The sequence below is a fragment of the Lissotriton helveticus genome, chromosome 1_1 (genome assembly GCF_964261635.1).
Source record: "Lissotriton helveticus chromosome 1_1, aLisHel1.1, whole genome shotgun sequence".
NCBI lineage: Eukaryota > Metazoa > Chordata > Amphibia > Caudata > Salamandridae > Lissotriton > Lissotriton helveticus.
Genome location: NC_136057.1, coordinates 2,127,390,233 through 2,127,405,138, shown reverse-complemented (window position 1 = coordinate 2,127,405,138; position 14,906 = coordinate 2,127,390,233). Strand labels below are relative to the sequence as shown.

At 56.1% G+C, this 14,906-nt stretch overlaps 1 protein-coding gene across 9 annotated transcripts in view; it reads left to right on the top strand.

Annotated features, from left to right (window-relative positions):
- HFM1 (helicase for meiosis 1) overlaps positions 1–14,906 on the top strand; it is a 4,349,684-nt gene that overhangs the window by 3,973,510 nt on the left and 361,268 nt on the right. The gene's annotated exons all lie outside the window — the stretch shown is intronic.

The following is a 14,906-nucleotide window of genomic DNA, read 5'->3' as shown; positions in this document are numbered from 1 at the left end:
GTGAGGGTGGGTGAGGGTGAGTGAGGGTGAGTGAGGGAGGAGTGAGGGTGAGTGAGGGTGAGGGGTGAGGAGTGAGGGTGAGTGAGGGTGAGTGAGGGTGAGTGAGGGTGAGTGAGGGTGAGGGGTTGAGGGTGAGTGAGGGTAAGGGGTTGAGGGTGAGTGAGGTGAGTGAGGGTGTGGTGAGTGAGGGTGAGGGGTTGAGGGTGAGTGAGGGTGAGGGGTTGAGGGTGAGTGAGGGTGAGGGGGGTGGAGGGTGAGTGAGGGTGAGGGGTGAGGGTGAGTGAGGTGAGTGAGAGTGAGGGTGAGTGAGGGGTTTAGGTTGAGGGGTTGAGGGCGGGTGAGGGTGAGGGTGAGGGGTTGAGGGTGAGTGAGGGTGAGGGTGAGGGTTGAGGGTGGGTGAGGGTGAGTGAGGGTGAGGGTGAGTGAGGGTGAGTGAGGGTGAGTGAGGGTGAGTGAGGGTGAGGGTGAGGGGTTGAGGGTGAGGGTTGAGGGTGAGTGAGGGTGAGGGTGAGGGGTTGAGGGTGAGTGAGGGTGAGGGGTTGAGGGTGAGTGAGGGTGAAGGGTTGAGGGTGAGTGAGGGTGAGTGAGGGTGAGGGTGAGGGGTTGAGGGTGAGTGAGGGTGAGTGAGGGTGAGGGGTTGAGGGTGAGTGAGGGTGAGGGTGAGGGGTTGAGGGTGAGTGAGGGTGATGAGGGTGAGGGGTTGAGGGTGAGTGAGGGTGAGTGAGGGTGAGGGTGAGTGAGGGTGAGGGTGAGTGAGGGTGAGGGGTTGAGGGTGAGTGAGGGGTTGAGGGTGAGTGAGGGTTGAGGGTGAGTGAGGGTGAGGGTGAGGGTTGAGGGTGAGTGAGGGTGAGGGGTTGAGGGTGAGTGAGGGTGAGGGGTGAGTGAGGGTGAGGGTGTGAGGGTGAGGGGTTGAGGGTGAGGGTTGAGGGTGAGTGAGGGTGAGGGGTTGAGGGTGAGTGAGGGTGAGGGTGAGGGGTGAGTGAGGGTGAGGGTGAGTGAGGGTGAGGGTTGAGGGTGAGGGTGAGTGAGGGTGAGGGGTTGAGGGTGAGTGAGGGTGAGGGTGGGTGAGGGTGAATGAGGGTGAGGGGTTGAGGGTGAGTGAGGGTGAGTGAGGGTGAGTGAGAGTGAGGGTGAGTGAGGGGTTGAGGGTAAGGGGTTGAGGGTGGGTGAGGGTGAGGGTGAGGGGTTGAGGGTGAGTGAGGGTGAGGGTGAGGGGTTGAGGGTGGGTGAGGGTGAGTGAGGGTGAGGGTGAGGGGTTGAGGGTGAGTGAGGGGGAGGTGAGGGTGAGTGAGGGTGAGTGGGTGAGTGAGGGTGAGGGGTTGAGGGTGAGTGAGGGTGAGGGTGAGGGGTTGAGGGTGAGGGGTTGAGGGTGAGTGAGGGTGAGGGGTTGAGGGTGAGTGAGGGTGAGGGGTTGAGGGTGAGTGAGGGTGAAGGGTTGAGGGTGAGTGAGGGTGAGGGCGTTGAGGGTGAGTGAGGGTGAGGGGTTGAGGGTGAGTGAGGGTGAGGGTGAGGGGTTGAGGGTGAGTGAGGGTGAGGGTGAGGGGTTGAGGGTGAGTGAGGGTGAGGGGTTGAGGGTGGGTGAGGGTGAGGGGTTGAGGGTGAGTGAGGGTGAGGGGTGAGGGTGATGAGGGTAGTGAGGATGAGGGGTTGAGGGTGAGTGAGGGTGAGGGTGAGGGAGGGAGTGAGGGTGAGGGTGAGGGTGGGTGAGGGTGAGTGAGGGTGAGTGAGGGTGAGGGTGAGGGTGAGTGAGGGTGAGTGAGGGTGAGTGAGGGTGAGGGGTTGAGGGGTTGAGGGTGAGTGAGGGTGAGGGGTTGAGGGTGAGTGAGGGTGAGGGTGAGTGAGGGTGAGGGTTGAGGGTGAGGGGTTGAGGGTGAGTGAGGGTGGGCGAGGGTGAGTGAGGGTGAGGGGTTGAGGGTGAGTGAGGGTGAGTGAGAGTTAGGTGAGTGAGGGGTTGAGGGTGAGGGGTTGAGGGTGAGGGTGAGGGGTTGAGGGTGAGGGTTCGTGAGGGTGAGGGGTTGAGGGTGGGTGAGGGTGAGTGAGGGTGAGGGTGAGGGGTTGAGGGTGAGTGAGGGTGAGGGTGAGTGAGGGTGAGTGAGGGGTGAGTGAGGGTGAGTGAGGGTGAGGGTGAGGGGCTGAGGGTGAGGGTTGAGGGTGAGTGAGGGTGAGGGTGAGGGGTTGAGGGTGAGTGAGGGTGAAGGTTGAGGGGTGAGTGAGGGTGAGGGTGAGGGGTTGAGGGTGAGTGAGGGTGAGGGGTTGAGGGTGAGTGAGGGTGAGGGTGAGGGGTTGAGGGTGAGTGAGGGTGAGTGAGGGTGAGGGGTTGAGGGTGAGTGAGGGTGAGGGTGAGTGAGGTGAGTGAGGGTGAGGGTGAGTGAGGGTGAGGGTGAGTGAGGGTGAGGGGTTGAGGTGAGTGAGAGTGAGGGTGAGTGAGGGGTTGAGGGTGAGTGAGGGTGAGGGTTGAGGTGAGTGAGGGTGAGGGGTTGAGGGTGAATGAGGGTGAGGGTGGGTGAGGGTGAGTGAGGTGAGGGGTGAGGGTGAGTGAGGTGAGGGTTGAGGGTGAGGGTGAGTGAGGGTGAGTGAGGGTGAGGGTGAGTGAGGGTGAGGGTGAGTGAGGGTGAGTGAGGGTGAGGTGAGTGAGGGTGAGTGAGGGTGAGTGAGGGTGAGGGGTTGAGGGTGAGTGAGGGTGAGGGGTTGAGGGTGAGTGAGGGTGAGGGGGGTGAGGGTGAGTGAGGGTGAGGGGTTGAGGGTGAGTGAGGGTGAGGGTGAGTGAGGGTGAGGGTGAGTGAGGGTGAGGGGTTGAGGGTGAGTGAGGGTGAGTGAGAGTGAGGGTGAGTGAGAGTGAGGGTGAGTGAGGGGTTGAGGGTGAGGGGTTGAGGGTGAGTGAGGGTGAGGGGTGAGGGTTGAGGGTGAGTGAGGGTGAGGGGTTGAGGGTGAGTGAGGGTGAGGGGTTGAGGGTGTGTGAGGGTGAGGGTGAGGGGTTGAGGGTGAGTGAGGGTGAGGGGTTGAGGGTGAGAGAGGGTGAGGGTGAGTGAGGGTGAGTGAAGGTGAGGGTGAGTGAGGGTGAGGGTGAGCGAGGGTGAGTGAGGGTGAGGGTGAGTGAGGGTGAGTGAGGGTGGGTGAGGGTGAGTGAGGGTGGGTGAGGGTGAGTGAGGGTGAGTGAGAGTGAGGGTGAGTGAGGGGTTGAGGGTGAGTGAGGGTGAGGGTGAGTGAGGGTGAGGGTGAGGGGTTGAGGGTGAGTGAGGGTGAGGGTGGGTGAGGGTGAGGGGTTGAGGGTGAGTGAAGGTGAGGGTGAGTGAGGGTGAGTGAGGGGTGGAGGTGAGGGGTTGAGGGTGAGTGAGGGTGAGGGTGAGGGTTGAGGGTGAGGGGTGAGGGTGAGTGAGAGTGAGGGTGAGTGAGGGGTTGAGGGTGAGGGTTGAGGGTGAGTGAGGGTGAGGGGTGAGGGTGAGTGAGGGTGAGGGTTGAGGGTGAGTGAGGGTGAGGGTGAGGGTTGAGGGTGAGTGAGGGTGAGGTGAGTGAGGGTGAGGGTGAGTGAGGGTGAGTGAGGGTGAGCGAGGGTGAGTGAGGGTGAGGGTGAGTGAGGGTGAGTGAGGGTGAGGGTGAGTGAGGGTGGGTGAGGGTGAGTGAGGGTGAGTGAGGGTGAGGGTGAGGGTGAGTGAGGGGTTGAGGGTGAGTGAGGGTGAGGGGTTGAGTGTGAGTGAGGGTGAGGGGTTGAGGGTGAGTAAGGTGAGGGTGAGGGTGAGTGAGGGTGAGGGGTTGAGGGTGAGTGAGGGTGAGGGAGGGTGAGGGTGAGTGAGGGTGAGGCGGTGAGGGTTGAGGGTGAGTGAGAGTGAGGGTGAGTGAGGGTGAGTGAGGGTGAGGGGTTGAGGGTGAGTGATGGGTTGAGGGTGAGTGAGAGTGAGGGTGAGTGAGTGAGGGTGAGGGGTTGAGGGTGAGTGAGGGTGAGGGTGAGGGGTTGAGGGTGAGTGAGGGTGAGTGAGGGTGAGGGTGAGTGAGGGTGAGGGTGAGTGAGGGTGAGGGTGAGTGAGGGTGATGAGGGTGAGTGAGGGTGAGTGAGGGTGAGGGTGAGTGAGGGTGAGGGGTTGAGGGTGAGTGAAGGTGAGGGGTGAGGGTGAGTGAGGGTGAGGGGTTGAGGGTGAGTGAGGGTGAGGGTGAGTGAGGGTGTGGGTGAGGGGTTGAGGGTGTGTGAGGGTGAGGGTGAGTGAGGGTGAGGGGTGAGGGTGAGGGTGAGTGAGGGTGGTGAGGGTGAGTGAGGGTGAGGGAGGGTGGTGAGTGAGGTGAGTGGGGTGGTGAGGTGAGGGTTGAGGGTGAGTGTGGGTGAGGGGTTGAGGGTGAGTGTGGGTGAGGGGTTGAGGGTGAGTGAGGGTGAGGGTGAGTGAGGGGTTGAGGTTGAGTGAGGGTGAGGGTGTGGTGGGGGTGAGGGGTTGAGGGGTGAGGGTGAGTGAGGGTGGTGTGGGTGAGGGGTTGAGGTGGTGAGTGAGGGTGGTGAGTGTGAGGGTGAGTGGGGTGAGGGTGAGTGAGGGTGAGGGTTGAGGGTGGTGAGGGTGAGGGTGAGGGGGTGAGGGTGAGTGAGGGTGAGGGTGAGGGGTGAGGGTGAGTGAGGGTGAGGGGTTGAGGTGTGAGTGAGGGTGAGGGGTTGAGGGTGAGTGAGGGTGAGGGGTTGAGGGTGAGTGAGGGTGAGTGGGGTGAGGGTGTGTGAGGGTGTTGTGGTGGGTGAGTGAGGGTGGGTGAGTGAGGGTGGGTGAGGGTGAGTGAGGGTGAGTGAGGTGTGAGGGTGAGGGGTGGGGTGAGTGAGGTGTGGGGTTGAGGGTGAGTGAGGGTGAGGGTTGAGGGTGGTGAGGGTGAGTGAGGGTGAGGGGTTGAGGGTGAGTGAGGGTGAGGTGGTGAGGGTGAGTGAGGGTGAGGCATTGAGGGTGAGGGTGAGGGTGAGTGAGAGTGAGGGTGAGTGAGGGGTTAGGTGAGGGGTTGAGGGTGAGTGAGGGTGAGGTGAGGGGTTGAGGGTGAGTGAGGTGAGGGGTTGAGGGTGAGTGAGTGAGGGTGAGTGAGTGTGAGGGGTGACGGGTTGAGGGTGAGTGAGGGTGGTGAGGTGAGGGTGAGTGAGGGAGGGTGGGTGAGGGTGGTGAGGGTGAGTGAGGGTGAGTGAGGGTGAGGGGTTGAGGGTGAGTGAGGGTGAGGGGTTGAGGGTGGTGAGGGTGAGGGGTTGAGGGTGAGTGAGGGTGAGGGGTTGAGGGTGAGTGAGGGTGAGGGTGAGGGTGAGGGGTTGAGGGTGAGGGTGAGTGAGGGTGAGTGAGGGTGAGGGTGAGGCGTTGAGGTGAGGGTTGAGGGTGAGTGAGAGTGAGGGTGAGTGAGGGTTAGGGTGAGGGGTTGAGGGTGAGTGAGGGTGAGGGTGAGGGTTAAGGGTGAGTGAGGGTGAGGGGTTGAGGGTGAGTGAGGGTGAGGGGTTGAGAGCGAGTGAGGGTGAGTGAGGGTGGGGGTGAGTGAGGGTGAGTGAGGGTGAGTGAGGGTGAGGGTGAGGTGAGTGAGGGTGAGGGTGAGTGAGGGTGAGGGGAGTGAGGGTGAGTGAGGGTGAGTGAGGGTGAGTGAGGGGTGGGTGAGTGAGGGTGAGCGAGGGTGAGGGGTGAGTGAGGGTGAGGGGTTGAGGGTGAGTGAGGTGAGGGGTTGAGGTGAGTGAGGTGAGGGGTTGAGGGTGAGTGAGGGTGAGGGTGAGGTGAGTGAGGGTGAGGGTGAGGGGTTTGAGGGTGAGTGAGGGTGAGGGTGAGTGAGGGTGAGGGGTTTAGGGTGAGGGTGAGTGAGGGTGAGTGAGGGAGGGTGAGTGAGTGAGGGTGAGTGAGGGTGAGTGAGGGTGAGGGGGGTTGAGGGTGAGGTGAGGGTGAGGGGTTGAGGGTGAGTGAGGGTGAGGGGTTGAGGGTGAGTGAGGGTGAGGGTGAGTGAGGGGTTGAGGTTGAGTGAGGGTGAGGGTGAGTGAGGGTGAGGGGTTGAGGGTGAGGGGTGAGTGAGGGTGAGTGAGGGTGAGGGGTGAGGGTGAGTGAGGGTGAGTGAGGGTGAGTGAGGGTGAGGGGTTGAGGGTGAGTGAGGGTGAGGGTGAGGGGTTGAGGGTGAGTGAGGGTGAGGGTGAGGGGTGAGGGGGGTGAGGGGTGAGGGGTTGAGGGTGGTGAGGGTGAGGGGTTGAGGGTGAGTGAGGGTGAGTGAGGGTGAGGGGTTGAGGGTGAGTGAGGGTGGGTGAGGGTGAGTGAGGGTGTGGTGAGTGAGGGTGAGTGAGGGTGAGGGTGAGTGAGGGGGGTGAGGGTGAGTGAGGGTGAGTGAGGGTGGGTGAGGGTGAGTGAGGGTGAGGGTGAGGGTGAGTGAGGGTGAGGGGTTGAGGGTGAGTGAGGGTGAGGGGTGAGGGTGAGTGAGGGTGAGTGAGGGTGAGGGGTTGAGGGTGAGTGAGGGTGAGGGTGAATGAGGGTGAGTGAGGGTGAGGCGTGAGGGTGAGGGGGTGAGGGTGAGTGAGAGTGAGGGTGAGTGAGGGTTAAGGGTGAGGGGGTGAGGGTGTGTGAGGGTGAGGGTGAGGGGGTTGAGGGTGAGTGAGGGTGAGGGGTTGAGGGTGAGTGTGGGTGAGGGTGGTGAGGGTGAGGGTGAGGGGGTGGAGGGTGAGTGAGGGTGTGGGTGAGTGGGGGTGAGGGTGAGTGAGGGTGGGTGAGGTGAGGTGAGGGTGAGTGAGGGTGAGTGAGGGTGAGGGTGTTGAGGGTGAGTGAGGGTGAGGGGTTGAGGGTGAGTGTGGGTGAGGGGTGAGGGTGTGTGGGGTGAGGGTGAATGAGGGTGAGGGGTTGAGGGTGAGGGTGAGTGAGGGTGAGGGGGAGGCATTGAGGGTGAGGGGTTGAGGGTGAGTGCGAGTGAGGGTGAGTGAGGGGTAAGGGTGAGGGGTGAGGGTGAGGTGGTGAGGGTGAGGGGGTTAAGGGTGAGTGAGGGTGAGGGGTTGAGGGTGAGGGGTTGAGCGAGTGAGGGTGAGTGAGGGTGGGGTGAGTGAGGGTGAGTGAGGGGAGTGAGGGTGAGGGTGAGGGTGAGTGAGGGTGAGGGTGAGTGAGGGTGAGGGTGAGTGAGGGTGAGTGAGGGTGTGAGGGTGAGTGAGGGTGGGGTGAGTGAGGGTGAGCGAGGGTGAGGGTGAGTGAGGGTGAGGGGTTGAGGGTGAGTGAGGGTGAGTGAGGGTGAGGGGTTGGAGGGGTGAGTGAGGGTGAGGGGGTTGAGGGTGAGTGAGGGTGAGGGTGATGTGAGGGTGGTGAGGGGGGTTGAGGGTGAGGGTGAGTGAGGGTGAGGGTGAGGTTGAGGGTGAGTGAGGGTGAGGGGTTGAGGGTGAGTGAGGGTGAGGGTGAGGGTGAGTGGGGTGAGGGTGGGGTTGAGGGTGAGTGGGGGTGAGGGTGGAGGGTGAGGGGTGAGGGTGAGGTTGAGGGTGGTGGGGTGAGTGAGGGTGAGGGTGAGGGTGAGGTGAGGGTGAGTGAGGGTGAGGTGTGGGTGGTGAGGGTGAGGGTGAGTGAGGGTGAGGGTGAGGGTGAGTGAGGGGTTGAGGGTGAGTGAGGGTGAGGGTGAGGGGGTTGAGGGTGAGTGAGGGTGAGTGAGGGTGAGGGTGAGGGTGAGGGTACATGCTTTTCACTTTCTTCAAAGGTTGTCCGTGCATCAAGGGTAGTTGACTGAACTTTAAGTATAATAATTGTACGTACTCTTCGGTGGCATTGAGCTCACACCCTCGAATGGTCTTCGGTAGTATTGTTTCCTGTAGAATTCTATTTCCTGCTTATAGAGCGCATGTCCTCGGTCAGTATCAGCAAAGTGGTATGTGCATGTGAAAGTCGGAGAGTTGGAGGCGGTTAAGGAAATGCAGAACATTCTGCAAAAGTAATGGGAAACCATTTTTATCTTGAAACTGTTTTTAACCGACAGTCTTTTATTCCTAATCATAGATGAGTGGGAGTAATACAGGGACTGGAGCAGCAGCGCCTCAGTTTGGATTGGTGTGGCAGGCAGGAGAAAGTCAGGAGAGGGAGGAGATGGAGGAGGGGGAACTGCTTGCGAAATGAAATTAAAAGCGGCCGGGCGGGAAATGCTCTCGGTAGCATTCGTTTGAAGTGTGAAGCAGGGGGCGGGAGCAGCCTTTGATGTGCGGATAATTAGGGGAGGAGCAGCCAGGAGATCCAAGCTGGGGAACAGATGGCTGGCGATTTGGTGATGTGCACGCGCATTTTAGGTCAATGCGCTTGCGCATTGACCTAAAAGCCACGGGCACAGCACCAAATCGCCACAGTTAGTTAAGCTTTGTTTAAAGCCCTATAGTTTCGCTTCTCTCAATGCGCATGCGCATTGATAGGTCACGAGACCTAAAAATGTGTAGGTTTGCTAAGTTTCCCTAAGTGCCGGCAGAGCTAGGGTTCAAAAACTACAGCTAGGCACTTTGCCAAAAAAGGGTCATTTTTTACTGTGAAATTGTGGTGTGTCCATGTTGCGTTTTGCGCCGTTTCCTCTTTTGGGCGCTAGACCTACCCACACAAGTGAGGTACCTTTTTTATCAGAATATTTTGGGGGACGCGGAGAGGGTGGAAATTTGTGGATCCACGCAAATTCCAGAACTTTCCACCACAGACATGTGAGGAAAATGTGTTTTATTTTACAATTCTTTAGGTTTGCACGGGATTCTGGGTAACAGAACCTGGTGTGACCCAGTCAAGTCACCCCATCCTGAATTCCCCTGGGTGTCTAGTTTAAAAAATATATAGGTTTGCTAGGTTTCCCTAGGTGACGGCAGAGCTAGGGTTAAAAAACGACTGCTAGATACTTTGTCAAAAAAGGGTAATTTTTCGCTGTGAAAATGTGGTGTGGTCACGTTGCGTTTTGAGCTGTTTCTTGTCGTGGACACTAAGCCTACCCACACAAGTGAGGTAACATTTTTATCGGGAGACTTAGGATAATTCAGATTTGTTGCGTTTTGTGCTGTTTCCTGACGCGGGCACCGGGCTACCCATGCAAGTGAGGTACCATTTTTTTTAAGGCTTTGGGGAATGCGGGCTGTGTGGACATTTGTGGATCCACACAGATTCCAGAACTTTTCACCACAGAAATGTGTGGAAAATGTGTTTTAAAAAAAAGATTAGGTTTGCACAGGATTGTGGGTAACAGAACCTGGTGAAAGCCAGGCAAGTCACCCCATCCTGGATTTCCCTGGGTGTCTAGTTTTCAAAAATGTATAGGTTTTCTAGATTTTCCTAGGTGCCGGCAGAGCTAGGGTTAAAAAACTACAGCTAGGCACTTTGCAAAAAAAGGGTAATTTTTCATTGTGAAAATGTGGTGTGGTCACGTTGCGTTTTGAGCTGTTTCTTGTCGTGGACACTAAGCCTACCCACACAAGTGAGGTAACATTTTTATCGGGAGACTTAGGATAATTCAGATTTGTAAAGTAACTGTTATTACCTATTGACTTTTGATCAATCAATCAATCAATCAATCAATCAATCATATCATTTGTAAAGCGCACTACTCACCCGTGAGGGTCTCAAGGTGCTGGGGTGGGGAATGCTGCTACTGCTCGAAAAGCCAGGTCTTGAGGAGTTTTCTGAAGGTCAGCAGGTCTTGGGTCTGCCGTAGGTGGATGGGGAGGGTGTTCCAGGTCTTGGCAGCAAGGCGGGAGAACGATCTCCCACTGGAGGTTGCTCTTTGGAAGCGGGGGACTGTGCCGAGGGCGAAGGCGTTGGAGCAGAGCTGGCGGGTAGAGGTGTAGAAGCTGAGTCGTCTGTTGAGGTATGTTGGTCCGGTGTTGTGGAGTGCCTTGTGTGCGTGGGTGAGGAGCTTGAAGGTTATCCTCTTGTTAACCAGGAGTCAGTGCAGGTCTCTCAGGTGGGGTGTGATTTGGCTGCGACGAGGGATGTCGAAGATCAGGTGTGCAGAGGTGTTCTGGATGCGTTGGAGTCATCGCACGAGTTTGGCCAAGGCTCCTGCATAGAGGGCATTTCCGTAGTCCAACACGCTGCTGATGAGGGCCTGGGTGACTGTTCTTCTCGTTTCAGTCGGGATCCACTTGTAGATCCTGTGGAGCATGCAGGGGGTGTTGAAGCAGGAGGAGGAGACAGCGTTGACCTGTTTAGTCATGGAGAGGGTGGAGTCGAGGATGACCCCTAGGTTGCGTGCGTGGTCGGTGGGTGATGGGACAGTTCCCAGTACGGTCATCCACCAGGAGTCATCCCAGGTCAAAGGGGTGAATCCGAGGATGAGGACCTCCATCTTGTCCGAGTTGAGCTTCAGTCGGCTGTTCCTCATCCAATCAGCGACGGCCTTCATTACTTCATGAAGGTTGGTTTTGGCGGTCCTTGGTGAGGGAGAGGATCAGCTGGGCATCATCGGCGTGGTCAAGCAGTGTCATGTAGATGTTAAACAGAGTTGGGCTGAGGGATGAGCCCTGGAGTATGCCGCAGAAGATCTCGGTGGCTTCGGAGCGGAAGGGGGAAGGCGGACGCACTGTGTTCTGCCAGAGAGGAAGGAGGTGGCCCAGTCCAGGGCCTTCTCTTGGATCACGGTGTTGTGGAGGCATGTTCGTAGTGTGTGGTGGCAGACCGTGTCGAAGGCAGCTGACAGGTCCAGGAGGATGAGAGCCGCCGTTTCTCTTTGAAGGAGGCCCTTTCGGCGGATCTGCGGGTGGCGTTCTTGTGGGCTGCGTGGCTGTCCGGTTTACGTTCATGGAGCCAGATCTTCTCCAGCTTTCGACAGGTTTGCTTGGAAGCCCGGAGGTCTTCAGTGAACCAGATGGCTTTTTTGTTGGTGTGACTGTTGGAGGGTTTCTTGATCGGGGTGAGGGTGTTGGTGCAGTCGTTGATCCACTGTCTGAGGCTGCGGGTGGTGGGGTCGGTGGGGTTGGCGGGTGGGCTCATGGGCGAGAGTGGTGGTTAGCTGGTCTTCGTGACTTTGCTCCAGCAGCGGTGAGGCATCTGTTGGATGCGGTGGTACGTGGTGGATTTCTTGAAGCTGAAGTAGATGGTCGGTCCAGTGGAGTTTGGTGGCGTGGTTGAAGGAGACATGGGGGCTTGCGGAGAAGATGGGGTCAAGCGTGTGACCGGTGGAGTGGGTGGGTGTTATGACGAGTTGTCTGAGTCTGAGGTTGGCTAGGTTGTCCATCAGGGTGGTGGAGTTGGTGTTGTTGTTGTTCTCGAGGTGGAAGTTCAGGTCCCCGAGGAGGATGTAGTCCTTGGAGGCGAGGGTGTGTGTGCTGACGAAGTCAGCGATGGAGTCGCTGAACTGTAGTCGGGGTCCGGGGGGTCTGTAGATAAGGGTTCCTCTGAGGGTGGTGTTGGGTTCAGTGTGGATCCAGAAGTGCAGGTGTTTGGCGGTGCTGAGTGTGTCGTCGGTGTTGGTCGAGACCCTGAGAGTGATGCTGTGGACGATGGCGATTCCTCCTCCTGCTCCGTTGGTGCGGTCCCTGTGGGTGATCTTATAGCCTTCCGGGAAGGCTATGGCTATGTCAGGTGCCGAGGCGGGGTTCAGCCAGGTCTCCGTCAGGAAGGCGACGTCTGGGGAGGTTGAGTCGAGTAGGTCTCAGAGTTCAACGGCGGGTTTGCAGGCAGAGCGGGTGTGGAGAAGGATGCATCTGAGATTGTTGGGTTCTTTCCTGGTCGGCAGCATGGTGGGGCGGATGCTTGTGAAGTTGCAGTTCCGGCAGGTGAAAGCTCATTGGGTGAGCTTCTGGGCAGCCAGGAAGCAGGTTTGTGATCGTCCGGTGTTGAGTGCGTGGAGGGTTCTGGCATCGTAGCGGTGTCGGGCGTCATGGCGTTCGCGGGGTCCAGGGGTCCTGGCGCTGGGCGCGGACCAGGCGCAGACGGGCGCAGATGGACTTGTCTTAGGCGTGCCTTCGGCAGCCTCCATATGAGGGCATGTGGGAGGGAGGAGCAGCTGGGAGGTGGGAGCGGGGCGGGGAATGGGATTGTAGGGGGGCGCGGCCGCAGGGACGCTGCAGCTGAAAAAATGGGCTGGGCCGCAGGAGAACTGGGCACAGGAAGGAAAAATAAGTCTGGGCAAGAAAGCAAGTACAGGCACAGAGGAATAAAAATAGGCCGCAACACTTGCATAGGTCGTTTGGCTGAAACATGTTGATTCTGTATATGTAGCTACCTTTAATGTCAGTCAGCTCCATCACCCAGCTCATTGCTTTTTAGTCCTATCGCTTGGTAGCGGAATAAAGTCTGCTGCTAGCTAACCCCGCAGACAGTTTTAAATTAACTTTCACTCACATATTAGAACTGCACAGCACATAGTTTTCAGACACCACGCTCACATAGGGTTTTTAGTTTAAACCCAAGTCCTGAAGATGAAAACACGCATGCGCTCCTCTTAGAGAGGGGGTTGCAGCACGCACTGAGACTAATACTTGATGTGAGGAGGCACCCCTATAATGAAGCATGACACCTATGGTGTGTGAGGGGAACTGTCCTTAAAAAGGGATACCCACCCCCATATGCAGCATGGTTGATGTTTGTCCACATCCCTTCTAGACACATTTCCTGCACCTGTGTGCTCGTTGTGTGTTGATGGGGTTAAGGAGAAGAGCCCAGCATACTGCTCCAGGACTTGCCTGCAGTCAGCTTGCTGTTGGGCAGAGAGGGTGCCTTAGTAGACAATTCCAACCACTGACCCATCTTTGGGGCCGCCGGAAAGGAGGTCAGGGAGAGGTTCACTCTCTGCTTTCTGATCCTCACTAGTGATCATCAGCATAGTCACTTCAGCCTCGTCGTGGAAATGTTTCCGGCGGTTAACTTGGATGCCCTTTTGGGGCACCTGCTTGTTCCAAGATCAACCAAATAGATGACCTTGCCTTTCCTTTCAAAGATAGGGTGGCTACCACTCCATTTGTCCAGGAGGGCCCTTGGTGCCAAAGGCTCCAAAACTCATACCTTCTGCCCTGGTTGGAACTCCACTATGGCAGCCTTTTGGTCATACCAGAGTTGTTGATGCTGTTGTCCAGCCTTAAGGCTTTTGCTTTCCTTATCCATTTACTCTGCCATCTTGGAACGTAATCCTAGTACAATTAAGGGCTGTTGTTTGTATTTTTCCATATTAGTAATCCAAACAGCTATGGTTGCAAGGTCCAACTCCTCCACAGAAACTAGTGTAGCTTCTGTGAGCACTCTGATTTGCTCAGGACAATCTAGGGATCCTACCTGCAGACTTTAAAAAAAAATAATTGTTTATTGATTTTCATCAAAGAGTACAAAACAAAATCATATTGTAAACAATAACTCAGACCATTACATTTCTGCATTCATTATCCATGTGTAATCATTACATGAACAGTATCTTGTGCTTACCTACTACCATGCATTAATTGATAGACATTCCTTGAATTACGGTATCTCATCCATGTCGATGGTACGTTCATATTCTGTAAAGAATCGCCAGTAATCTTTCGATCGAGATCTGGCCGGCAGTTCTTATTCATATGTCAATAAACGATCTCTACAATAAGTCATATCTCGGAACCATTGGATCACCGTTGGGGCTTTTGTGCTACTTCAACACTGCGCAATTTGGTGTTTTGCTAAAAATAATGATATGGCACAGAACTTACGCTTCTCTGCTTTCACATTCATCAGTAGACCCAGCAAACAAATTTTTACTGTGCACTGATTTCAGTTCCTATCATGTTTGTGATTTTAGTGGTCACTTCCTCCCAAAACGCCCGCACGTTCCATGTCAGATGAATAAAATCAGCCTCACCTACCCCACACCTTTTGCACGTTGCCTCTTCTTGTAATCCATATCTTTGTAGTTTTACGGGCGTGTAATATGTTTGGTGGAGATATTTGAAGTGTATAATGCGCAAGTTGCCATTAGGCGTGAGCAGTTGGACTAGCGTGCATGCCATTTGCTATTCCTTATCGGTTAGCGGGTCATTAAGCCAAGCATTCCATCTCGTCCTGGCTTTATCAGTAGTATTCGGAATTTCTGCCTACGCGACTGAGTAGAGCCTTGATACCAGGTGTGTGGTGTTGGATGACGTCAAGATGAGTTGGAGTGTATTTAAGCTGGCTGGTTCAGCTGGGTAATCTGGATATAGTCTCCCCAGTTACCGAGATCTCCGGATGAAAGTGTAGAGGCAAGGCCGGTGCATATAACGGTACTTTATGCGCCAGTTGTCTTAGCCTTTGCCATGCCTTCGCCATAGTATCAATAGTGATGATGTCTTTGGCATGTAAGGGTGGATGTTTATGCGTGATTATGGCTGTCAGTGGCACTGGCATTGCATCCCCCTCTTCCACTGCAGTGTGCGTGAGATACGCTATTTTATGGTACCAGCAAGCAGCATATTGCGCTTGGGCGCACAAGTAGTAAAGTAGGAAGTCTGGCACACAGAATCCCCCTCTCTCATAGGGTAGCGGTAATGTCCTAAGCTCTATGCGTGCCTGCTTGCCCGCCCAAATCAGTTTTAGCACCAGTGATGTTATGCTCTTAAAAACTGCCCTCGGGGGGGGTTTGGGGATGTTATCAAAAAGGTAGAGGAATTTCGGCAGGATATTCATTTTCACCATCGCAATACGGTCTGCAAGTGAGAGCGGTAGTTGTATCCAACGTTTAATTTTGTCCTCTAAAGTGGGGATAACTCTTCCATAGTTCGTGCGGATGACTACTTCGGGATTTCTATGGTACCATACCCCTAGATACCTGATAGGATCGGTCTGCCAGTCCAAGGGAAATTCAGTGTCATGTGGTGTAGGTGTGTTCATCAGGGGGATAATTGATGACTTGGTCCAGTTTATCGTAAGGCCAGAATGCCTACCAAATTTTATGTATTCCCTCAACAGAGGTGCCAAATTTTTTGCGGGATCACGTACGTACAAGAGCATATCGTCTGCGTATAATGATATGTGTAGAGGTCTGGAAGGGAATTGCAAAGCAGAAAGTTTGTG